This window comes from Ursus americanus, chromosome 12 (assembly GCF_024610735.1).
Source record: "Ursus americanus isolate L20-20 chromosome 12, mUrsAme1.1.p, whole genome shotgun sequence".
NCBI classification, from domain to species: domain Eukaryota; kingdom Metazoa; phylum Chordata; class Mammalia; order Carnivora; family Ursidae; genus Ursus; species Ursus americanus.
Window position 1 is genome coordinate 34,814,020 of NC_142138.1, and position 25,659 is coordinate 34,839,678.

The 25,659-nt window shown below is 34.0% G+C and overlaps 1 protein-coding gene across 14 annotated transcripts in view; it reads left to right on the top strand.

Annotated features, from left to right (window-relative positions):
• ADGRL2 (adhesion G protein-coupled receptor L2) overlaps positions 1–25,659 on the top strand; it is a 184,430-nt gene that overhangs the window by 40,485 nt on the left and 118,286 nt on the right. The gene's annotated exons all lie outside the window — the stretch shown is intronic.

The following is a 25,659-nucleotide window of genomic DNA, read 5'->3' on the forward strand; positions in this document are numbered from 1 at the left end:
TAATAGCAGTTCTTCAGCAAAGTGGGTTTTAAAATGGGTTTCAGGTTGAATTCTTTATGCAGTGAGTATTTAATTAGATTCCATTAGTCAAAATTTTAATTAGTTCAAATTACATTGTTGTTTATCCTTATTTCAGAAAAAAAGTTATGCCCATATAAATGCCAGCTATGCAAGATACAGCTTTACCTATTAATTTTACGTACATCAAGAAATTTTAAGAATACTGTTGTAGAAATAATGTCTTTCCAGTTTTAAATGCACTTTTAAATTCTCTAAGCATATTTTACAATGACTTTTGTATTAATGATACCTTACTAAAAAATGATGTTTGGCTAGAGGGTCTTTTTGCTAGTTGAGTGGCAGAAAAAAGTAGATCTAGGGGTTAAATATGAATTAAAAAAAAAGCGTTTTAGGCATATAAATATTTCCTTCAGACTGGTCCATAATTTGGAAGGAGTAGTAGCTTTTTATCCAGGGTTAAACTTAAGGATTAAAATAATGCAGACCTGTATTCATTCTTTCTCTTATTTATATACACATATAAGAAAATGTATAAAATTTATATTCGTGCACAATGTGTCAGCATCACAAGGGCAACAGTTGTTTTTGTTTGTTTATTTCGTCAATGTGTCCAAGTGCCTAGAACAATGCCTGGCTTATAATAAGTACTCATTTTATAACCATCACAAAAATAACAAATCTTTGAGAGGATAATAAACAGTTGTAATAACAGGGTGGTAAGTGCCATGATGATGATATTCACAGAAGCATTGGGATGAAGTGTAAGGGGTGGGTGGGTGGATGTCAGGAAGGGCTTCCAGCTGAAGTGATCATGATGATTGAGCTGACTCCCTATGAGTTGAATAAGCTATGTAAAGGCAGTAGTGAGCATGGTGGTGGAGAAAAAAAAAATCAATGGAGAACAGCATGGTGTGGAATAAAGTACTGCAGTGGTTCTTAAGAGCATCAGAATCACCTAGAAGGTCTGGGGTGGGGGCCAAAGCATTGCATTTTTGACAGTTTAGGGGGATGACGCTGATGTCCCTCAGCATCACGCTTAACCATTTAGTACTGTATTTGTGTGGGTGGTGGAGGTGAGGTGTAGAGATAAGTGGATGTGGATATAAGGTAACTTTTTCGAAAGTGCTTTTGAAAAGAAATTGTGATTTAATTCAATGTGATCTGGGAATAGTAACCAGTTGATTACTAGGAGTTACTATCTGTATCTTTTCATATGGCTTTTTATTCCTCTGATCAGGCTTCTTGGTCATAATTTTAGGCTCTGAAAAGGGATTCCCCCCCCCTTTTTCTTGACAGTGTATTGAGAAGGAAAAAAAATGGAAAACTTGGCTCCAGATTGTAAAAAAAACAGGACATATTTTCTGTTAAGAGTAAATGTTACATTTTCAGAGCTCCTAAACCCTTGCTTCAATTTGTCTCTTCATTGTGATAACCTTGTTCTTTTCCTTGTTGGGAATAACTACATGGCTGTTGCTATGAAAATGCTGAATTGACTTACTGTAGGGACTTTAGATTTCCCAGTCTAGCAAAATTGACTACTTTTGTTCATTTCAGTGTAGTTTTGATTAGTTGAAAGCTAGGAAGTAAATTTTCAGCAAGGTATGTGGAGATTGGCCGTATGACTCCCATTAAACTTAATGGGAGTTACAACTCCCATTAAATTAATAGGAATCGTACAGTATATCTGTGTTGGTTGCATAGCAAATGTAATCATATTTTTTAAATTCACAAATTATGTAAATTAACGTTGGTTTAAAACAGTGCATTTTTTTAAAATAATGATTTTATTTATATGTTTTGTGCAGTTCAGTGTGATTTGTCTCCTTGAGAAAGTACCCAACTATATTGCTCTTAGGACACTATTGTATTATATGAGTGTAATGTAATTTGATTGCAGCAGCTTTCCTCTGCGTAGGTAGTGATGTAATTCAGTTTTAAAAATATAAATATTAATGCCATTTACAAATTATATACTGTGGCTTCTTATCTTGTAAAAACCAAATGGGTTATTGTATTACTACCAGGATTTAAGAATAAAGTTTATTTGTTCAGAATATGACTCAAAATTGAAAAAAATAAGACTAAACTTACCAGGAGACACTAACATCTTTTAAAAAGTTAGTTTACAATATACATTTGTCCTCTTACGCACCAATATTCAGTGTCAAAATATGCCATATTTCGTATATTGAAGATTAAATTCCAGTGCTTGATTTCCCACTTTCTTTCCACTTTTCTTCCCACTCTCTACCCTACTTCATGCTCTTTTGTTCTTTTCCAGTGTTAGGAAAGGTTCGTTTATCCACAGTCTATGTTGATTCACAGGTGGGTCTGTTGCTGGTGGAAAAGTGTTATAAATCAGCGTGTCACACACAACAGCCACCCAGCAGACCTCAATAACATTGTATTGCTTGGCTGTTCAATTTTTACAAGCCTCCGTTTTCTGACAGAAAAGACTGCATCAAATGCTAAATAAATAAATCTGCTGTTATGAAATAATACTGTGCTAAAAGGAGGTTATGAACTTGTCCATATAAGAGTAAATATTTGAAGTATTGATTTTATATCCATATTAGCAATTTATCACAGTTATATTTTTTGAAAGAACAGTGTTATTAGAGGTAGCTTAATTAAAAGCACAGGAAGCATGTAAAGCATCTTAATTTTGCCAAACAGTAATTGTGTTAATTACTCCTTACTAAGTAATTTCAGTTTTGATGAATCTTTTGCTTCATTTTCTGAATTAATACACCTTTTCACTTTTTTTATGTTATATACTTAGGTTGTAGTAATAGAGAATACGATAATACAAATGATTGAGCACTTCTGAGTATTAATGTAGAACTGGTATGTCTCCAAGAACCTATTTATCTGCCACATTACTAAGGGAGTATTTTACTGAAACATATGCTTGGTACCCTATGGTACTCTTTATTTTCTTTTCACCTCCTGCATGACAGAGAATGACATATGACAGCCGTGCGGTCTACATGTATTAGACATCAATGTGGATTAGTGAATATCTCATGACATCTTTCAGCCCTATTCTTGAACTCCTTTTGTCAACTTGACAGAAGTGATTCCAGGAGAATACCTAGCGCCGGCCCTGGGATCACTTGGCTAAAATGTAAGACTGAGAAGGGAATTCCATATCAGAGCTTCAGGAAGCAAAAACAACATTTATAATCCCTCTTTATCAGCATGGGACTCTACTGAGTTTTGACTTTTATGTCTGCCATTATTCTTGCTTGGAGGGCTTTTTTTTTTCTCTTGAAAGTACTTTTTATCCCCTTCTGATTTTGAATGTAATACATTCTCATGAGAAAAGATAGAAAATTAGGAAGTTGAAGTAAGCATTTAAAACTGTTCATAATTGTAGGACCTTGATATAACCAGGGTACGTTTCTTTTTCTTTTCTCAACATACCTGATTTTTTAAAAAAGATTTTATTTATTTATTTATTTGAGAGAAAGCGTGCACATGTGGGAGAGAGAGAGAGAGAGAGGGAGAGAACGAGCTGGAGGAGGGACAGAGGGAAAAGGAGAAGCAGGCTCCCGGTTGACCAGAGAGCCTGATGTGGGGCTTCATCCCAGGACCCTCGGATTATGACCTGAGATGAAGACAGATGCTTAACCGATTGAGCCACCCAGGTGCCCCACCAACATGCTTGATATTATGGATAGAACAAAATTAAGATGTGTGAAATAAAATTAGGTTCTTCATTTCCATATACTTTTATATTCTGATTTTTCATTTATATTATCATAACTTATATTACCATGTCATTATATATATAGATAATGGATTTTAACACCTGCATGGTAATTTAGCATTTATCAAAAATGATATATTCCTGTCTGTACTTGTTGGCCATTTGAACTTAATTTCTTTCAAGTATAAGTAAAATAAATATCTATGGAAATCTTTTGCTTCATATCTGGTTATTTCCTGAGACTGGAATTCTAAAATTCTGATGGCATGTGGACATCTTCCAAACTGGTTTTTCTAAACGATTATACCACTGTTCATTTTGATTTCCAGTTTGTGAAAGTATCAATCTTACATACTTTACCAGCATTGATTTTAAATTTTCAGAAGACTTGACACTCTGCTATGAGAAAAAGGGTATCTGTAAATTAAATTTATAATTTGGGGCTAATTGTGAGGAAAAAATTAGTTTTCATGGATTTATTTATTGGCTAGTTGTAATTTTGATGTTAATTTTTTTGTTTGCTACCTTTGTCAACTTTCCTGTTTAGCTCTTCTTATTTTTAAACTCTTTGATAATATCCTTTTGTAATTTTTATTGTGAAAACATAATGTGTTTGCCTTATAATTCATTTCATTCTGCTTAATTTTTTAATGAAAATTTCAAATAGGAGAAATTTATAAAATAACAATAATCACAGATTTAACAGTTATCAACATTTTACTTCATTTGCTTTTATTTATCTTTTTCTTTTCTTACCTTTTGATGTATTGTTATTTTCTTTTTTGAGATCTTCCATTATTTTTATCTTAAAATTTCATATCTTGAGATTGGTTAAATATTTATCCACTTGCATTTCCCTGTAGCTCTTAAATGTTTTTATTTAAATTCTTAATCCGTTAGGAGTTAACTTTGTCATTAGGTGAGAGCTCTCAGCTCCCAGTCAATTAATTTAAAATGAAGTGAACTGATATTAAATCTTTGGTGTGAATCAGATTTTAACTAACAAAAGTAGATAAAATTGAGACATTACTTATATAAAAAAAAGATAATGGACAATAAGAAAAAAAAAGAAAGAAAAACAAATGAACATAATTTCTATCTATACAGATTGAATTATGGATAAAATGTCACTGTTCTGATTCCAGTAATAGTGCCCTTCTCTGCTTAAATGATTTTTTTTTTTGTATCTAGTCTAATACATTTTCTTTTTAAGAGAGAATTTTTTGTGAGAGAGAGAGAAGAATGAATAAAAAGCATGACAATAGTAATTGAAATACCTCATAGTTAAAATAGAGTTTGCATTTTAGGAATTCTGGAGTGTCAAGAAACACAAGAAATTTTCTGGAAAAAATAGAGGGATTCAGAGATAGTAGAGTTTTGTTTGGCATGAGTTTAATCTAAAAGAGATTAAGTAGAATTCTCATTTATTTTGCCAGTTATTTACAGAATGCTTCTTACTACTGTTTTGTACCTATCTCTTTGTGTGTGTGTATGTGCATGTGTGTGTGTTAATCATTAGTTCTCTCTCCCCTTTATTTTTTCTTTGTAGTATTAAAATCTAAACCGTGTGGTAGACATATCTAATATTCAGGTTTTGATTAGAGGCAATATGTTTTAAGAGTCAGGGACTTCATAACTTAGTCAAACACAATAGAAAGGATGCCTCTTGTTGTTGCTGGGGGTAGTGGGGAGAGAGCTATCTGGGATTTTAGGAGAACCATTTTTACATGGCAGAATGCCGTGGGAAGGCAATGGTGGCAGGGGATTCAATAAGTAAAGTAAAGGAGGCAGGTGGTATTTCAGTATATTCCATTGTTTAAGGAAAGTACATTTTATAATTTTCTTTTTTAGTTGTTTTTAGTAGATAGGTTGGGTACCTGAATTTGTTTCCAGGCAGAAAGGAAAAGGGATCCAGTGCAAGGACAGGAAGGCTCATCTAGGAAATGAGAATGTGTATTATGATCCAAGGAGAGGAAGAGTCGGGAAGAGATGTGTACAGGAGAAGAAGAAATTTAAGGCAGACATGCTAGATGCTTTTAATCTTCTTGTTTGTCTAGACAATGCCCCTCAAAATTTAATGCACACATAAATCACTTGGGGATCTTGTTAAAATGTAGATTCTGACTCAGTAATCCAGGATGGGCCTGGAGAGTCTGCATTTCTAATAAGCTCCCAGGTGATGCTGAGATTGCTGGTCTGTGAGAGGACATCTGTATCAAGGAGTTTTGGTTATTAAAATGTTTAGTCTAGAAAATCAGATTTTGCATGACAGTGATTTCTACCAGTGCAAATCAAGGTTTGTTTCTAACCTTAACAGCATAGTTGAAACACACACACACAAAAACATCACTTTGAGTTTTGTAATTTATTTTATTTAAAAAAGGAACTAAGCTATCATGAAACGTAAACTGAACATTTTTATATTTTGTTACACTTGTAATCCAATTTTATATGCTTTCTATTGGCCTTTTATCTGATGATTTGTTTTGAAAGATCCCTGAGTAACAATGCAGCCTGACCCTTTCTCCCTAATATTTCTTTCTATTCCCCATTGATCTGTCCTACTTTCATTCTGTGTTATGTGGAAACATTATTTTTAAGAGCTAAATTTTACTACAAATGTGTTTATTACCCAAAGTAACATTATAAAATCATGTAATGCAGTCTGTATATTTTCTTAACCTATTTGGAAAAAGTTTATATTTTACTAATTTTTCAAAGTCCATATATTTAAAAAAAAACAAAGAATTGTCATTTTCACTTCAACATTAACACCCTGACATGTTAGCCCTTTAACAGAGTAGAGGATAGGAGTACTGGAATGTAAACTGGTTATCAAAAACAGCTTAAAGATGTTTTATCTGCTTAAGGTTATTTAATGGTTTTTCTACTTTGCAGTATTATAAATAATCAAAGATTTTATTCATTTTTAGTAGTGGACATAATCTCCTTCTATTTTTCCTGTCAGAGATAAAAATAAATTACTGATATGATTTACTTTAGATTTATGATAATACAAATCACAAATTACATTTATTTCTTCATGAAATTTATTTGATTCTTCAGTAACTAAATAGCAGATTTTAAACAAAAAGAGGTCAGAATATTTTTGTTTTTATTTTTTTGGTAGAATTGAAGAATTATAGACTTAGTATCACAACTTGAGATTAGTAGTTATAGAAGTTTTCAACTTATAGATGAAGAAGCTAAGAGAGGTGTGCAGAGCTCACCCCTCTGCCAAGCTCTACTTACTGCCAGTCCTTTTTTCTTTCTGGAGAACTTGATATATAGCCTCACATCACTGGTGTATTTTCCTACTCATGAGGCTATCGTTCAAGAATATTTAAGATATACTTTAAAATATATTGCTTAACATTGTTGAACTTAATGGTTATGATCCAAAAAAATCCTATATTTGTTTTGTTTAAACATTACCATTGCAGATTAAAAACAGTCTTAGCTAACTCTGCAAGTTTCCAACGATCTTTAGAAGTTACACAGCCACCGGCATATATTTTTTTCAAAAATCACAGCTTCTCTTTGGAAGTACAAACTATTGCTGAGAATGATTTACTGCCACAACACTGAAAAACTAAAATATGACAACAGTAATTTTAACTTTTACTATTTTTAGTTTATTAGTTCACACTGATTGCACTCACCATTAGAATAGCTGAAGGCAAGCCTTTAGAGCCCCTCCTTCAGGTATGGGGTTTAGACATTATCTTTTTTGTTTGCGTACAACAGGAAGTTCATTTAATCCTTTGATTTGTTTTAGAGTTTAGTCAAATAGAGACTATTCTTGTTAGCTTTCAAAAGCTCTTACTTTTCCTGCATTAATGGCACTCAGGGTACATTCTGTGATCCCTCTTTATTTACCAGAAAGCTTGCCTTTGAGAGCTGTCACTCCATTCTTTCATCCGTGTTGTTAATTGACTGATAGGGAAAATTGTGTGGAAAACCTTCAGTGACGAAGACTGGGTATAGGTGTTACTCCAATCTAAAGGCTGGTGAATCTTTGTTTCTTGATCCCATTTCTATTTGTACTAAAATACTAAATATAGACTAGAAGAACAAAGTACATTTAAAAGCATTCAGAAATGTTAAGCAACAATAAAACTCCGTAACCATTTAAATGACAGCAGCTGACTGTTTGAATTAACTTTGTGTTTGGCTTAATTTGGGGCCCTAATTATTCCTAACTTACGTGAGTAGATTTCAATTATAGTATCCTGCAGGGATTTGTAGCTAAGGCAACTAAAAGAATCATTTTACATAAAGTACTTTTGTTCAACTGATTAGGCAAGTTAAAACGTAATGATGTAAAATTGAAACCCTCCCGACAAGGTCCAAACAAATGTTTCTAGTAATTTTGCTTAAAAAAAAAAAAAAAAAAGATTGAACTGAGTTTAATTTTAAATTGTATTTTGGTCTTTGGGAAGACTGACTTCATTGTGATACTGATAAATATATAAATGTGTCTTAAGATCACGCATTATTAAGTAGTAAAACATTAAAGATAAATTTGTCACAGTGGAAACCTTTGTAAAGCAACATCTGTTTGCTTTATAATTCTTGATACATGGTTTTTGACAGCTTCAAATACATAGCTTTAGAAGAGAAATATAAATTAATAATTTGAATGACTAGCACTTCTGTGTTTGAATGCATTTCAGTTGAACACAAATCAGAGACTCATTTATAGATTTGAAATGCTATACACCAATAAGCACAAGGACACACGATGTGGTTGATACTGTGATACAGTCAGTAGACAGCTCGATATTTAACACACCCTTCCTAAATACTTTTTCTCCACACTACAAGATTGCACCATAATTTTGAACACCTTTACCAAAGTAACCTTACTTTATAGCTGTTTGTGGTGGATGCTACTTTGGTTCCTTACTAATCTGTGTGCTGGAGCAAACTATAAAAGAAGCACTTGCTGGCATCAGTAGAGCATTCTGAGGCTTAACTGTGACATTTCTGTACAGTCTAATAGCTGTTAATATCAGTCTAATATAGTGAATGAAGTTAAAAGCCAGCACTTCTGTTCTCTTTCTTCTTAGCACCTTTGTGGGTCTCTTTGTCTTCTTCCTCTCTCCTGACCCTTTTTACCACACTACCGCTAAGTCTTTACATACTTACATATGCATTATTTCCTTTAATCATGTTAATTCTATGAGCAGTTTTTCACTGAGTGAAACCAAATCTAAAAGGCACAGCGTAAAATTCAAAGACCTGAACTTTGATTTCAAAGTGAGGTTTTCCTCCCATTGCTCCAGCAGAGCTGTGTTACTAAGTATTCCTTAAAAACAATGCCAAGCTTAATCTTAGGAAACAAACTGAGGGTTGCTGGAGGGGAGGGAGGTGGGCCATGGGGTAACTGGGTGATGGACATTGGAGAGGGTATGTATTGTAATGAGCACTGGGTATTATATAAGACTGATGAATCACAGACCTGTAACTCCTGAAACAAATAATACATTGTATGTTGATTAGTTGAATTTAAATTAAAAAAATAAATTTAAAAAAAAAGGAAAAAAATGCCAAGAAATCCACCCTCCCACCTGTTTGGTTCATATTTGTTCTTTAGGATACTTTTAAAAACTAGTACCTTTAGGATGCTTTTTCTCATATAAACAGGAATCCTTTGAATTTACATAGCAGCAGTCCAATAGAGTCAGTCACTAGCCACAAGTGGTTATGGAGCACTTGAACTATGACAAATGTGATTAAACACATACATTTTAATTTTATATTAATTATTTTAAATTTAAGTAGCCACAAGTGGGTAGTAGCTACCGTAACGGACAGAACAGTTTGTAGGTACTTCAGTTTTCTTTGTTCACTTAAGGCTTTTTTTTTTTTTTTTGGTTACCTCTTATACCTCTTTTATGTGTTTTAGTGAATTCCTTGAGGTCAGAGAAAATGTTTTACCTATTTCTATATTTTTCATTGTGCTATGGTGCTTAGAAAAATATTTCAGTTAGTTGAGAAATGCATTTAAGGCGTGTTAGTACGAAGGCAGTGGTTTAAATATATACTTCATTCATGGTATAGCAGTTTCACTATCACTGAAAACAATGCAATGAGTTTGTGAATTTCAAAAGCAAATGTAGCTGTATGCATAGTATGTAGTTGCAGGAATGGAGTCTTTGGGATAAACAGCTGAGTTTAAATATACTTTCGGACATGATGGTAGCAAACCCTAGTTGCTGACTGAAGCCTCAGTTCATACATGGTTTTGATAGTTCTTTAAATTATCTGGATGGTAATAACCTACATTTAAGTTAGCTAATGTTGATTTCTGTTCCCTAAAAGAGCTTCTTTCTTGAAATCCAGTGATGAACCCAGCTGATACTGCCATTTGCTTTTGATAGTTTGAGAAAATGCTTTGGAGGATAAGTAATTATGAAGGCATCAGCTTAAAAATGATGAGTAATGTAGTCATTTAGGAAATTCTTGTGATCTTGGCTTGTGAATTTCTTCTTTTAGTAATTAGGAAATTCCTTAATTTTAGCTTAGCTCTAAGACGGAGGGAATTTTATTTTTATAATAGATAATGGTGTTTAATTATAATGACATTTTACATAGAGTTATACATCACATTTGAAAATTATTACTATTTTGTTTAATATGTTCTTAATGACTATTATTAAAGTGTTTACAGCTTATAATATTAGAATTGATGGCTTTGCTGGGGGAAAGCTTCATAAAATGCCTTTTAATTATATGTGTATGTATATCTTTATATATGTGTGTGCATATGTATACCGGCATTCAAATTTCTTTTTAAATTTTTTTCCAGTTTTACTGAAAAATAATTGACATATATTACTTATAAGTTTAAGGTGTACAGCTTGGTGGTTTGAGTACCATATATTGTGAAATGATTACCACAATGGGTTCAGCTAACATCCATCTTTTCATATAGATACAGTTTTAAAAAGAAAAGAAAAAAAGGAAAAAAAATTTCTTGTGATGAGAACTCTTAGGATTTACTCTCTTAACAACTTCTCTGTGTATCATACAGCAGTGTTAGCTATAGTCATCACTGTTGTACATTACCAAAATTTCCTATTCTCTTTATTTAAATAGCATTTGCAAATGGATGTCTGATTTAACATGCTGTCTATTTCTGTGTACCTATTTCTGTCTCTCTAATGTAGGAAAATGACAAATTCCCTAGTAGGTAAATGCACGGTGCAACTAAAGGAAGTATTTTTATATTCATGACTTTTGCAGAAGAAAGTATTTCACTTAGATTGGTGATTTAAAAAATACTTTATTCTGGACTTCTAAATATTCCAGCCTTAAATACTTTGCAATTAAAAGGTTTGCTCAGAGAACTTAAGAAGTTTTCATTGACGTGCTCAGCATTGATTTGAGGTTTCTGGAGTCCTAGTTTATGAGCCTCACATCTAATAGTTCATTACCACCTCTCGTTTTATAACAATAATGGTGTCTCTCAGATCGAAGCATTATTTTATCAACTTCATTTCTGCATGATTTCTATTTATTTTAGCAAGTCAGTTCATTGTTAAAATGAACATTTGGCATCACTGAAAATAATTGAAAAGAATGTGTTGCCATTTCATACAGCAGATATAAGAGGAGAGTTCCAGAAATGCTTGAGCAGTGGCTGTGTTATTAGAACAAATGAATAATCCTCCAGATGACTACCTGGAAGGAGAGGGTGTACTTTATTATGGGGAGAGATATTTTTGAATATTATCTGGTGTACATATGGAAAAAAACCCCACAAATAGTGGTACTTTATAAGTATAGTTCATGGATTTGCCATTTAAATATGAAGGGAATAAAAAGATAGTCTAAAATTTATAATTTCCTGAATATAACATTTGACTTAATTATCTTTATATAGTCGTTTTTCAGACTATGATCATATGAAAGTATCTGGAAAATAAACATGCATGGATTTAGGTTTAAATTTCTCTTTATTTTTTATTTAGCATTTGCAAATAAATTTTCGATTACCATTCTGTCTCTGTGTGTCTGTCTCTCTTTCTTGCTTGCTTTTGTTCTCTTTATATCAATGTGGAAAAAAAAGATACTAGTACATTGTGTGTTTAGTAGAAATATGTACTTTCATGGTTTTTGGCAGCTGGGCAATAATACTCAACTATATCAATTAAGATACACAGTGAATTTTTTTACAACTTCATTAAATTATTTTTCTTAACTGTACTTAAGGACATTTTATTGGTATTCATTCTGCATGAAAATCTGATACTTTAAATTTACTCTGTAAATTTCAATTTTTTGTTGTTGTTGTACTTGAAAAAAGGTACCCAACTGTAGTCCATTCCAAGAGTGAAGAAGGCAGATTCAGCTGGTCCAGAGGAGAGAAGGTCTAGTTGGTGCATAAAAAATTCATGTCAGCATTTTGACACTGCATTCTTTTGGGGTATCTGTTATCACTGAATAGGAAACTGTTTCAAATTGACAGGCAGACAGAATGTTGTGCTGAATGTGTAAATTGGAATTATCACATCTAGCAGTTCCCTTCACCAGGTGCCGGCTTGGAGCTCCGTTCTGCACTAATGTCGAGAGAGTGCCAGGAATAGTTCTATTTGCTAATTATCCCTCATCTTTTCCAATGTCTAGTTTTTTTAGTAAACAGCTTGCCCAGGTGTTTTTAGGAATGCCTACCAGGACAATGCAAGATTGCAGGTGCTTATGTGGCAAGAAGATACCATACAGAACACTGAAAACATCTATATCCATCTGTGTGAAAAAGATTACTGCTTTCAAGGGTTTTACTCTCTAATGTACTGAAAACAATAGTTGTAAGTACTTTGTTGGCCCTGAGATACTGTGAGGGCAAAAAGTGGGGGTTGGTGTTTTTAGGAATGCTAGAACATTTAATTAGGCTTCATTTTGAGTCTCTTAAAAAAACTTCATGATATGCAACCTATGTGCATAAGCAGTGAAGTTTTCAAGGATTGTAAAAAAATGAGGTCAAATCAAATATTAGTAAAGGAATATTAAAGATGATTTTTTGTTTCTTCAAACTTCTTGATCTTACTTTACTACTATACTACATGATATAATTGTGTTTTTTTCTGTCTTTTTTAAAAGGAATTCTTGTGCAATATATTACTATGATATTGGACACAAAATTTAGAATTTTTATGCTTTAAGAATTTATATCACGAGTTGTTGCTAAGTGTTGCTCAAATTAATTTGTGCTTAAAGCATTTATAATAGTATTATTTTTTTTGAAAATTAATAACTCCAATCACAAAACTATCCTTTAGTTCTGTTAATTGTGTTTTCTTGACTGTCATAAACATTTTTCTTAAAGAGTTTGTGATCTATCTTTTGCCTATCCTGTGGGCATTGAATTTTCTTCTCCATTGTAGATTGCGTTTTCATTTTCTTTTTTTCTGATCATTTTTCCATTATGGTAAGATAATGAAGTGCTAAGTGCTCAAAGTATGAAGATTTTATGAAGTTTCCTCTAGTTTGCCTAGGACTGTGAAAGTTGTCATGGCATTTTGACAGCCAGTCACATTTCAGTGATACTGCTGAACATTTCACAGGATTTGTCTTGTCAGCTTTGATTTAGGATTAGACATTATTGTCTTTTGTATTGACTTGGTCTCTGTTTCCTTTCACTGACATATCCTGTAGTGAAATTACACTTATACCAGAGTTTCCCATGGGAGTGAGGAAGGGTATATATTCAAAGGCAGCAAGTGTTGGTGTAAAGTCCATCGGTCCAGATTCCAGCTACGTGAACTTGTACAAATTATTTAACTTGAGTCTGCATTTTCTTATCTGTTGTAAAATTGGAAAAACGCTTACTTTTTAGAACTGTTGATGCTTAGAAATGAGATGTTTAAAAAATCATTTATTCATCAGTAATTATTATTATTTTTTTTAAAGATTTTATTTATTTATTCGACAGAGACAGAGACAGCCAGTGAGAGAGGGAACACAAGCAGGGGGAGTGGGAGAGGAAGAAGCAGGCTCATAGTGGAGGAGCCTGATGTGGGGCTCGATCCCATAACGCCAGGATCACACCCTGAGCCGAAGGCAGACGCTTAACTGCTGTGCCACCCAGGTGCCCCTCATCAGTAATTATTGAACACCTGCCAAGTGCTAAGACTGTGCTGTGTGCTGGCATGGTTTTTGCCTTTAATGAATTTGGCAGTAATTATGGTATGTTACAACACCTACAAAGGAACCAGGGAGAGGTGCATAGGTGTCATACCTAGTTGAACCTGGATATGTCAAGAAACACTTTCTGGCAGAGATACCTGAAGGCGTAAGAACTAGGCAGCTGAAAAAGAATGAGGCATTCCAGGAGAGGGACTAGAGTGTGCAAAAACATTGCCACTAAAAACTGGGGAATTGTAGGTGGTCAAATCCATGTGTAAGGTGGGGGGGGTGACAAAAGATAGCACTGGAAGTAGATCTAAGAGTTTAGGTTTTTTATCTTGTAGGTGACAGGATAATTACTGAGTAATTTCAAAGGTGATTATAAACTTTTATTCTGGAAGCATTTATTTGGGTTGGGTGGGGTTGGCTATTGAAAGCAGAGAGAGAGAGAATGTTGAACCAGTTCCTGTGGGGCCAGGCAATTAACATAGAAAAGTGAAGGAGACAGAGTATAAAGAAATGAAACAAAACTGGAAAAATGCATGCATGTCTAAAGTAGACAGTTGCTACTCGGCTCGAGGTGATTATTTTGTCATTGTTTTGGTATTTTGTCAATGTGAGTGTGTTGTCAGTTGCTCTGATTTATTTTCCCCAATAGAAGTCAGAAATTGATTTTTTTAGGGGCGCCTGGGTGGCTCAGTCCTTAAGCGTCTGCCTTTGGCTCTGGGCATGATCCCGGCGTTCTGGGATTGAGCCCCACATCAGGCTCCTCCTCTGGGAGACTGCTTCTTCCTCTCCCACTCCCCCTGCTTGTGTTCCCTGTCTCGCTGGCTGTCTCTCTCTCTCTCTCAAATGAATAAATAAAATCTTAAAAAAAAAAAAGAAATTGATTTTTTTAAAGATTTTATTTTTAAGTAATCTCTACACCCAACTTGGGGCTCAAACCTATGTCCTGAGGTCAAGAGTCTCAACTTTTCCGACTGAGCCAGCCAGGCACCCCAGAAATTGATTTTGAATGGTGTATTTCCACAGTTTCAAACATTGGCAACTAATTCAAAACACAAATTTAAATATGGTGAGGGATGGCAAATGAAATATACCTGTGAGTAGGCATCAATCATCCTGTTGTCTACCCATTTATACCCTTTTTCTTAAGATTTTTGCGGTAATCTAGGCGAGAAAGAATGAGAGATTGGAAAAAAATTCCAATGAGATTAGATAAAAAGGAATGAATAGATGAGATTTCAGAGGTAGAATGAAACGGTGAATTGATTTGGTAAATCATTAATGAGGGATAAGGTGATTTATTCAGGTTTATTGGTGGTAAGGAAGTGAAATTAATGGGTGTTTGGGAATAAAATAAACTGGATTCTCCCAGGGACTCAGGGAGAGTCGTACTGCCTGGTTTGTTCTGTGGAGGTTGAAAGATGTAAGGAAACTGGTCATATCCAGGACCAATCCAAGATCAGGAGCAACAGGAGTTTGGGCAACTCTGTTTACCTGTCGTGGGTTCCTTTTGCATCCACTTGCTCTTCTCCCAAATACCAGCATACCCCCTGGCTTTTCTTTCTCTCTACTGTCTTTTTCTTATCTTTTTTCCCTTTGCCTTACCCATGACTTCTCCTCCCTCACGGTTTTATCTTAGGATGACTTTAGTATACTCCACCTAGCTTTGTTCCACCTTGACAGCTTTAGCTCTATCTTCTAATTCTTTTAATTCTGGAATTGCCCCAGTCTTCCTACTTGAGATTCTTGAGAAAGAAAGAAATCTGTGGGCCTCACTCCCTTTGTATGAAGTCATGTCATACATTTCTATTGGGATCATGGACTGACTGCTCCTGCACTGAGGAACCGTCTATTTCAGTCAACCGTGTCTGGTTGCTAGTAGGATCTCATAGTCAGATGGGCTTTGTCTTCTCGGTAGTGCTTATAAGCAGAGCATTTTTAGTTAAAATGAACTGAGTGCTGGCAAAAATGGCAATTAATATTTAGCTACAGTAAATGATGAATGTGGGGAGTCACGTTGGATCATGAATTCACTAAGATGAGAAATATAAAAAGAGAAGTGGTTTTGATCGGTAATTTGTGGGTCAATTTAATGAAGTTGCTGATGTGGGAAACAAAGGCAGAAGAAAAATTATTCAATGTCCTTACGACTTACAGCCCATTGACAAGTCTTTGAAACAGGCAGAGTGACATTCCTCTAGGAACTTAGCTGCCTCGATGTTAATACTTGCTAAGGGCAAAAGGCCCGACCCCCAGGATCCTGTAAGTCTGCTTTTAACATATAAAAATTCCTTTGGAAACTTCCTTTATCTCTACCCCCCAAGATACATGTTGGCAATCCTCTTCCAAGCATATGACCCACTGATACACATCTGAAGGGTCTCATGACTGAGTCTTTATTCAACAGTAACATATGACTTTTCCTAACAATAGCTAGCCCCCTCAAGGTCCTGGAAACCTGTTTCCAAAATACCTGTGAGGCTTACAATATCCATAACTACCTTCCAAATGGAAAGTATATAATGGGCCACTCCTCATGACCTCAGTGCAGCTCTTTCTGCCCCCAGGTCCTGTCCCCATGCTTTCATAAAACCACATTTTTGCACGAAACATATCTCAAGAATTCTTTCTTGGCCTTTGGCTTCAAACCCTAACATCTTTCCTACATCAGTTGCTACCATTAGAAGCATAATGATAGTATTTAGATAGTACTCTGACTTAGACAAATGCATAAGTGGTGCATACAGACAGAATTAAAATTATATTATTAGGATCATAGTATTTCATGATTTATAATCATATAATATGAAACTTGCCTTAATCATTAAATAATAAATATGAGTAAAGTTTGGAAAACTTTTATTGTAAGTATACAGACACAGTTCTTAATTTTTCTAATTTGTGCTTTTAATTCAAATCTAAAAACAATGGCTGCCCTTGGATCCTATTAGATATCAGAGACTATACTAGATTCTTTCTCTTCTTCGTGCTGGATAATGTTCTCTACAGCTCTGTGGGGTTTGTATTTTCTTAATTTTGTTCCTGAGGAAACTTAGGCACTGATAGGTGACTTAGGCAGTATTAAATCAATAAATGCAGAGATGAGATTCATTTGTTCACCAGGACTGTCTAACACAACATTCTTGCTGATTTTTAATTTTTGTAATAATGAAAATCCACTTTCATTTTCAGTTTTGGAATGTTTCTAGATGTATATAGTATGGTGCCTACGATTTAGCCATTTGTATTTTAAGCAATCCATATGTATAAAAAGGAAATGACTTTTAAAAGGTTCATTAATGTACATGCACTAGTCAAACTCAGGCTAGGTCTGTTTGACACCAGAAAGCCTATTGAGAAAGTGGAAGATGTAGGCTTTCAACATATGCTTTTTGTCTCTGGTGCCAGACATCTTACTTAGCTTTATTTTTTTACTACGTTGCCTACATATTTTGGCATTGTGTTGACACATCAGTAGAGAAGCCTCTATCAGCCCACAGATGGTTCCTTCTGGTGGCAGTTCTCTCAAATTCACCATCCATTGACAGCTTCTATGCAGAGGGGTCTGTTCTTAATCAGTAAATACACAGTTGGAAGATTATATTGTGATTTGAATGTACCCACTATTTTTGTATTTTAAATTTGTGGGTTCTTGGTATATTACAGTATTTAAATAAGTAATTGAATAAATGAATGAAATTTTTAAAACCCATTTTGTGACTTTAGAGAGAATATTATTGGCTATGTACCATTGATAACAACCTTTTATGGACCTCTTGGAAAAATTATTTTTGTGCTTATATAGAAGTTAATCTTTACTCTCACAACTGTCATTTAAATCTTTCCTGTTATATTTTGAGAAGTGGCCCCTGAAAATGAATAGAAATGGTAAAACCTTTGATCTCAAATGGGAAATTAAAATTAGCGGTTAGTTTGCACTAGGGAAATAAGGAAATGTAAAGATAAAGATTGACTACATTTGGACTTATGGAGCTGAAACTGGATCAGGGAGGATGAAAGTTAAATATTATAATGTTCTAACTCTCTGAAGTAGTGAGTTCTAGCCATTGAAACCTACAGTTATTCACCTAGGTTCAAGCAGTGTTGGTTTAAATGAGGCTACATGTAGAAAATTTGAAAGTCTATACATGACACGTTAGAAAGGAGAAAGCCAGACCTAATGACATTTAGAACAGAACTAATGCCATTGAGCCAATAGTACGACTAGTCCTTGACTCTGTTCATAGAGTCATTTGTCATTTCAAATGATACATTTATTGAGTTCTTACTATGTGCAAGTTTTTCTGTGGTCGGTGGTGTGAAGAACTGAAACCAAGAAGAATGAACCTCATTTTACCTATTCCCATAAATTTTGTCGTGAGGCAAGAACAAATGTATTATGACACTATTTAGAGCTAAGACCTAATATGGTATTTTCCTAATCTTTGCTGTCTTTTGAAGCATATGTTCTCACCTCTTTGGAGATTCAGCTTGAATTAGAACAGAGTCAATATTTGAGTTAGCATTTTACTTCCTAAATTATAAGAAAATCAGGAGCCCTTCGTTTTCTATATTTTAAAAAACAAACAATATATTCTTACTTTAGACTTTTTTTTTTTAGTACACATTAACATGTTGAATGTATACTATCTCTAGCAAATTTTGTAATCACATATGTATGGTTTCAATTACTTAGGTCTCTTTGTCAGCTGGAAAAATGTCCCATGGTAACGTGACACAAGAGGTTCTTTAGGGAAAAAAAATTTCTTAGGAATCCAAAATTTTGGTTGTTGGTCTAATTCGGAGTGTAGTTAGTTAATTTCTCTGGTCCAAATTTCCTAATACCAAAAGTTAAGAAATGAAATTGGGAGGAGGCCAGTATCTATGCTGACTCTAAACACTGAAATAAAGTTAAGTCTACTGGAGCAATATATTTCTTTCTAACTTTAAAAATGTGCTTGCCTTTAGTATACTTTTTACTCATTGATGTTTTTTATTTTTTTGTACATTACCACGTTCACTGTGTGAAAGGTGATTGTTCTTAAGTATACAGCTATTTTCCAGTTGCTTAACTCATTTTCATTACATAGCCTCATTAATTTTAGGACATGTGCACATTTCACTAACATTTTAATAGGATGCTACAAAATATTTTACCATAGTTAGTTTTGCGAAGATTTTAATGTTTTCAATAATATTAAATCAGTTAAGAAACTTATCTACCACTTGATAAGAGATGTTAGAATGTCATGGCAAGTTCTACATGTTGGCTTTAAGGTGTTGCTATGCACTATTGACCAGAGAAATACAAATTTCATTCATTTATGTACTATATATATATATATATATATATATATATTTTATCGATTCTATCAGTATCACCTCAGAAATGCCTTTTAACATTTGATATTGTTCTTCATCAACAAACCCAGGAATGTGTTTGATTTAGACCTTGAACATTTTCTGTTATGTGGTATTTTGTCATAAAATAATTTAGAATTAGTATTTTTGTCTTACATCAGTCTGTTTGTATATACAGTTTTGTCATTATAGAGTACAGCAGCAGGCAGTTTGTGGGCAAAGAAATCCTATATTTATCCTGGAATATTTCGCTTGCCAAATTTAAAACTATTAAAGTTTTTAAATTAATAGAAAGTTAATAATGTGTATTCATCATACAATATTATCAAGGAATTTTTTTAAAAAAAAGGAATCTAAGGTGGATGAGAGAGAAAAAAACCTTAAGTTTTGAAAATAGATACTTTTTTAGAATAGATTAACTATGTTTTTACATTATCCCTGTTGGTAAATGCACCAGAAAAAAACATGAACTAACCCATAATGAGCCAACACCTTTAGCAACTCTTGCTTCCCTTTTAGTTTTGTCACTAATTTTTTAACTTTCTTTTAGCCACCTAATAGCTCCTTTCAACTTTTTTTTATCTTCCTCTGGACTTCACTATTCCTCTCTGACAGTAATGAAGTACCTATAGTCTTTTCATGTAATAAACTATCTTGATTGAAAGCTAGTTTCATTTTAGCTTTATTCTAGCTTTAGGAGGGCAGAGATGATGTCTTTTACCAGTGTGATTCCCAGACCTCAGGAAAGGGCAAGGCACAACAAATATGTTTAAATGAATAAGTATTTGGTGAACGAATGACTAGATAAATGAATGAATGACTGTATTAACAGAATAGATGACTATATTAACAGAGCTGAATAAGCCTTTTTTTTGGACTGGATTCACTTTTTATAAACTCTAGAGAAAGGATATTAATTTTTCATAGCACTTTTATTCTTTGACCAAGCAAGTGCACCCATTACTTTTCACATCTACTGATGTCTCCCATGCAACCAGAGCAGTGTATGACATAGAGAAGATACTGAATAAATATTTGTTGGAAGAATGAGTACATGAATGATCCCTTCTCTGTTCACACTATTGTTAAAAAGGGGGGAAAAAAGAAAGAAAGAAAGAAAAGTATAAAAGACCAGACCTTGTTTTGGTGGAAAAAAAAACTTTCCATGAAATCAGGTAATGTAAGAACTATGCTGGTTTGTAAGTACTCAGAGAGAAAAATAAGCAAACACTGGAAGGCTGGGAATATGATTTTTAGTGTCATACTTATACTTTCTCATAGACCATATTCTGTATAGATTTTACAAAGGCAAGGGGCCTTCTTTTTATGGGAGTTTAACAGTGCAATTAATTTAGGTGATTTGTTTGTGATCAACAGTTGGAGATAACTGGTGTCAGAACAAGAATTAGGAATTGATTTGTGTGATTCCCAGGCTATTGATCTTTGCTCTGTGTAGGGTTGCTTCCTTTATGGCTTTAGGCCCTGCTCATTTGAATTGAGGATGGACTGCTCACTCTGGTCTTCATATTGTCTTGCAAGCTTTTGAAGTACCCATACCACAGTACCCATTGGATGGGTATTAGCATTGCTCGGTCGTAGTATTTTCCTGTTGCTTTCTAAGTATTGCTTTGTGCCGAAGAGCCTGGGGTTTTAAATGATAGTCCCGGATAGAATATTCTCCTAGAAACTGAAAAAATGATCTAAAACCATGTTTGACAATCCTTTTCCTCCACTGGTGCCGCTGCCCCCACCCCTTTGAAGAATGTGACACTTCGCCCTAAACCACGGTGGCTCTCTCCTGTGATGATTCTTAAGTTGCTAATAGTGGACTGTAGTGAACAGATGAAAAGATAGCAGATTGGGTGGGGTGGCGGTATCTCAGTCTCTTACTGTTATTTACATTTGATTTAGTGTAAAGTGAGATTTAATTGTTTATATATTAGGGCCAGTTTATGAGGAAACCCAAGAAACCTGGTATCATATATTAAGAGCGTGCTAAAGAATGAAGGAACATGTTTTTTCACACAAGAAGATTGGAGGTAGAATTATATACATTGTATATAAAATAAATAATGATGTTGTCTGAGATGATTAGAAGTTAATACATTTGACCCAGACTTACTGAATTATGTGTCACAAGTATTAAATCACCTCCAGACTTTTGTAGTTCCTTAGTACTGGGAATTAAATTTATCTGGATAGCAGCAGATATTTTGTTCTTAAACTGCTTTAGGTATTTATAGAAAAAATGTTAGAAAGCAATTGTAATTTTCTGATATAAGTAGCAATCTGTTGTGGAGGAAGAGGTAAAAATTCTGGAATTAAAGTTTTCTTTATTATATGTCACTAAAACTGCGAAAACTTACATTTTCAGCATTTTGGGTCTTTTCATTTTATACTTTAGTATGCACTTATTTACTGTTAGTATGGGTCAACAGTGATACGGCAACAGTGACAAACATTCCAATATAGTAAATCATCACGTAGATTTCATGGCTTAATTGCATATGCCCTTCTAACAGTAAGGTACTCAGTGTGAGCCTCAGAGCTATCAAGCATGAAGATTTTGTTGTATGCACAATGAATTGCCAAGTGATGTGTCTGAAGGCAGCATATCACTTGGCAAATGTGTACATATTTAGTGAGGACCTCCTTCTGATTTGGAAAAAATTCAGCGTGTTTTCTATAGCACCGAGACAATGCGTAGAATTCTTCTTCCTTTTCCTCCAAATAGCAGCCATTGACATAGGTACCATATTGGACAAGTGAATGAATTGCAAGTGGCTTATTAAGATTAAAATTACATATGTGTATGTATATATATTTACATGATTATTGCATGATTTCTATTTGATTTGACAGCCTCATTTGCATTTTTCTTAGTACGAAAGTTTCAGTCACTAAATATATTTACAGTGAAGTAGAAAAAGTAGATTCTCGTCTCCCTGGATTTGACCATCCATTTTACTTTATTTCTAAAACTTGTGAAAGCTTGCATATACTGCTTTGCAGGTAGCAGATTCTCTATATGTGTTAGTATCTCGATCCTTTTTCTCTATTTACTATTCACTCTAAACAAACAGGCTTAACTACTTTAAAGAGCTTATTTAGCTAAAAATGCTCAATTGTCTTTCAACTCCCTAGATATATTTCTAAAACTGTAACCTTTTTTGTTTTTCCAAAATTTAATTTAATTTCAACTGGTAGAGAAAACCAGTTGTGGAGCACTGGCCAACATTTTTTTCAGTTACTTCCATGCCATCTTTCAGTTCTGACTTATTAGCTAAAATACATTGAAATATTGCGAGTTGGTGAGCGAGCCATATCGGATTCCCTAATTAGATTTTTACTGATACAAAGATAAATGTGAAGTATTAAAACTGGAAGCATTTTAGCAGCTTCACTACGTTGCAGCTATTTTTTATCACTTTTATTTGGGACTATGGAACGTTCATATCTTGTCTACTTTAATGATTATAATTTACTCAATTTTCCTTCCTTCTTCCAATACGAAGAGATCACTTTCCTCTGAGCGCTGTAGATTAGAAGCTACCTGTTCTAGGAAGTGATCGCTAATTCTTCCTGGTTTCTTGTATTTCCTCAACTGAGGGATTAGTAATTTTAGCTACTGGGTCTGAGCCAGTAGTTTGTTTCTTCTAAGAAATACCCAGGGAAGTGTAGTGGCCTTTGTAGTAACCTTTGTTGTATGCCCCACAGACAGTACTGAGAACAGAACTCCCAGGGAGACAGTTCCTCACTCTAAAGGGAGGGAGAAAGGTTTACATCATAACTTTCCATGAAAACTTAATTATTTGGAGGAGCATTGAAAATTTTGTCTGAAATATTTTTATTTAAAATGTTCTGTACAGATTGTGAAATTAAAAAAAATTGTGTTTAAAATTCAGAAAGAAAAGTGATACCACTTTTGGAGGAAGGAACGGTTTATTGGGCATTTTTTATTTGTGGAAGATTTTTTATGCTTACCGTCATAAAATATGGATCTTATTTTCTATACTGCATAGATTAGGGAAAAACGATCTAAGTATTTTGGTAATTTACTGTCCAAGATCACATAATTTTTAAGTACAGCTGAGATTCAGATCCAGACTTTGCTCCAGAGTCTGTGTTCTTACTGTTAAGGCATGCTGAACTTAGAGGAAAAGGGAAGAAATGTTAACATTTCATACACTTGCCTTCCTTCTGTTTCTGGAACATGCCAGACTTTTTCTTGCACCTGGAACTCATTCCTCGGGTTGTCACATCACTAATTTTTTCTCATCCTTTAGGTCTTGGCTCTAATTACTGTCAACCCCCAGAGAGGCTTTTCATAACTATCTTATGGAAAGCACCTCCCAAGTTACATCATCCTATTTATTTTCTTCTTTAACAGTTCTAGTATCTGTTAGTACTTTTATTTGTATGTCTCTCCCGCTATAAGCTCTATGAGGACAGGGGTCTGTCATTTTCCCTTTTGTTTCCTCAAGTTTTATTTTGCATAACAGTACTTGGCTCACATTTGCATATTCAGTAGCTATTGGTTCAGTGAACAAATACAACTTTTTATATATCTGGTTCCCTTTTAAATAATGTAGAGATAAAGAAGTACTATTTTCCCAAAAAAGTTTTAAAGAAATAATTAAAACTGCGCTTCAGTGTTTGTTTCCATTTGTTACTGTGGTAGTCAGAAGGTATTTTAAAGAAATACTACGTTATATGTAAGTTTCAATGAAAATTATTGGAAATTCTTATTGAAACTCTGCTTTACTAATATAAGATATTTTGTAATCTTGCATTCATTTTCCATGCAAGATCCACTTCTGCAAGCATGTTTTAATTATTATTAACTTGATTGCATATCTTACACAAAAGAAAATAATCTTTCACGGATATTTGGGATTTATGTGATTTCAGTTTTTGCATGAAATAGGTACTCTCGAGACCTTGTGTTTAGCATCAGAATCTTAAACAAGTCTTAACAAACATTAACCAAGGGTGAGCTGAAAAATACAGAATTATAAGTGGCAAGTAAATGCTTTCATTGCTAGAAGGCAAGTTGCTACCTTTGGTTACAAATAAAATATGCTAAGCTATTTAAGAACTGCCTTATGTTTCTAAACAAAGGAATTTGAGATCTGTGTTACATAGAATAGTGATTTCTTTTTAAACCATGGAAAGTAGGAAAAAAAAACTCCACTAATTTCAGTAGTTTATCTTAAGTAAATTTAAGTAGGAGTTATTCCTTTCTAGTCTAATTAGTCAGACAGGATAGATGAGAGATAGATTAACCTTGTAAAATATTTCTACTGATCTTATAGCGCCAATTGATTCTGCTTTAAAAATTATAATATTTTCATATCTCAGAATTCTTATGCATCTTACTTGATTTTGGCAATAAGCTACTATCATGATTAGTATTTGGTGATTACTACAATCTCAATGTTTTGAAATGTCTACTTTCCAAAAACAACAAAACATAGCTTGGATATCACAGTGTTTTGTGAAACTAGTGGACAAGGTAGCATTGTTGCTAAGCCCCCTGGGAAGAGGGGAGTGCTGTTTTGGGTGTCTATGAAAACAAACCAGACTCCTTCCGTAGAGTGTTCTGACTTCCTTTGCGATGTGCGCATGGGCCTGTGCCATGTAGCACTTTTTAGATATGTACCAGAAAGTCAGAGAGTAGGTGGTAGCTTTACTGATATACAAGAGAGAAAACAAAATTGAGGCTGGTTGAGTGAGTTTTGTATTTAATTCTATACTTGAAAGTAACCGGTTGAATAACTGTAAAACAATATCTGATTTTCTATGGATTAATGCACACAAACATTTTAAAAAAGCATGACCGTGCACTGTTGTTCTTACTTGGAATTGCTAATACATGAGGTACCTAGATGAAATACAATTATAAAGGAAAACTAAATATTTAATTGCAGAGTCAAAAATAAGTAATGTTTTTAAAAATTTTAATTCGTTTGATATTGGCACTTCATTTGAGTATCGGGAATTAATTTATGCATCTGTGAAGAACTTAGATTCTGTTCATTGTCTGTTTTATTTATTTATTTATTTATTTATTTATTTATTTTTTTATTTTATTTTAAAGATTTTATTTATTTGATAGAGAGAGACAGCGAGAGAGGGAACACAAGCAAGGGGAGTGTGAGAGGGAGAAGCAGGCTTCCCGCCAGGCAGGGAGCCCGATGCGGGGCTCTATCCCAGGACCCTGGGATCATGACCTGAGCCAAAGGCAGACGCTTAACGACTGAGCCATCCAGGTGCCCCGTCTGTTCTATTTTAGATTGTTCTATGTCCTGTGACAATTCTACCTTCTAGATTTATGGTGAGATATAGGCTTTGATAAAAGCTGGGCAACAACTCCCAGATGAAGATTCACACAGACACAAAATATTATACCCTTAGAATCTACT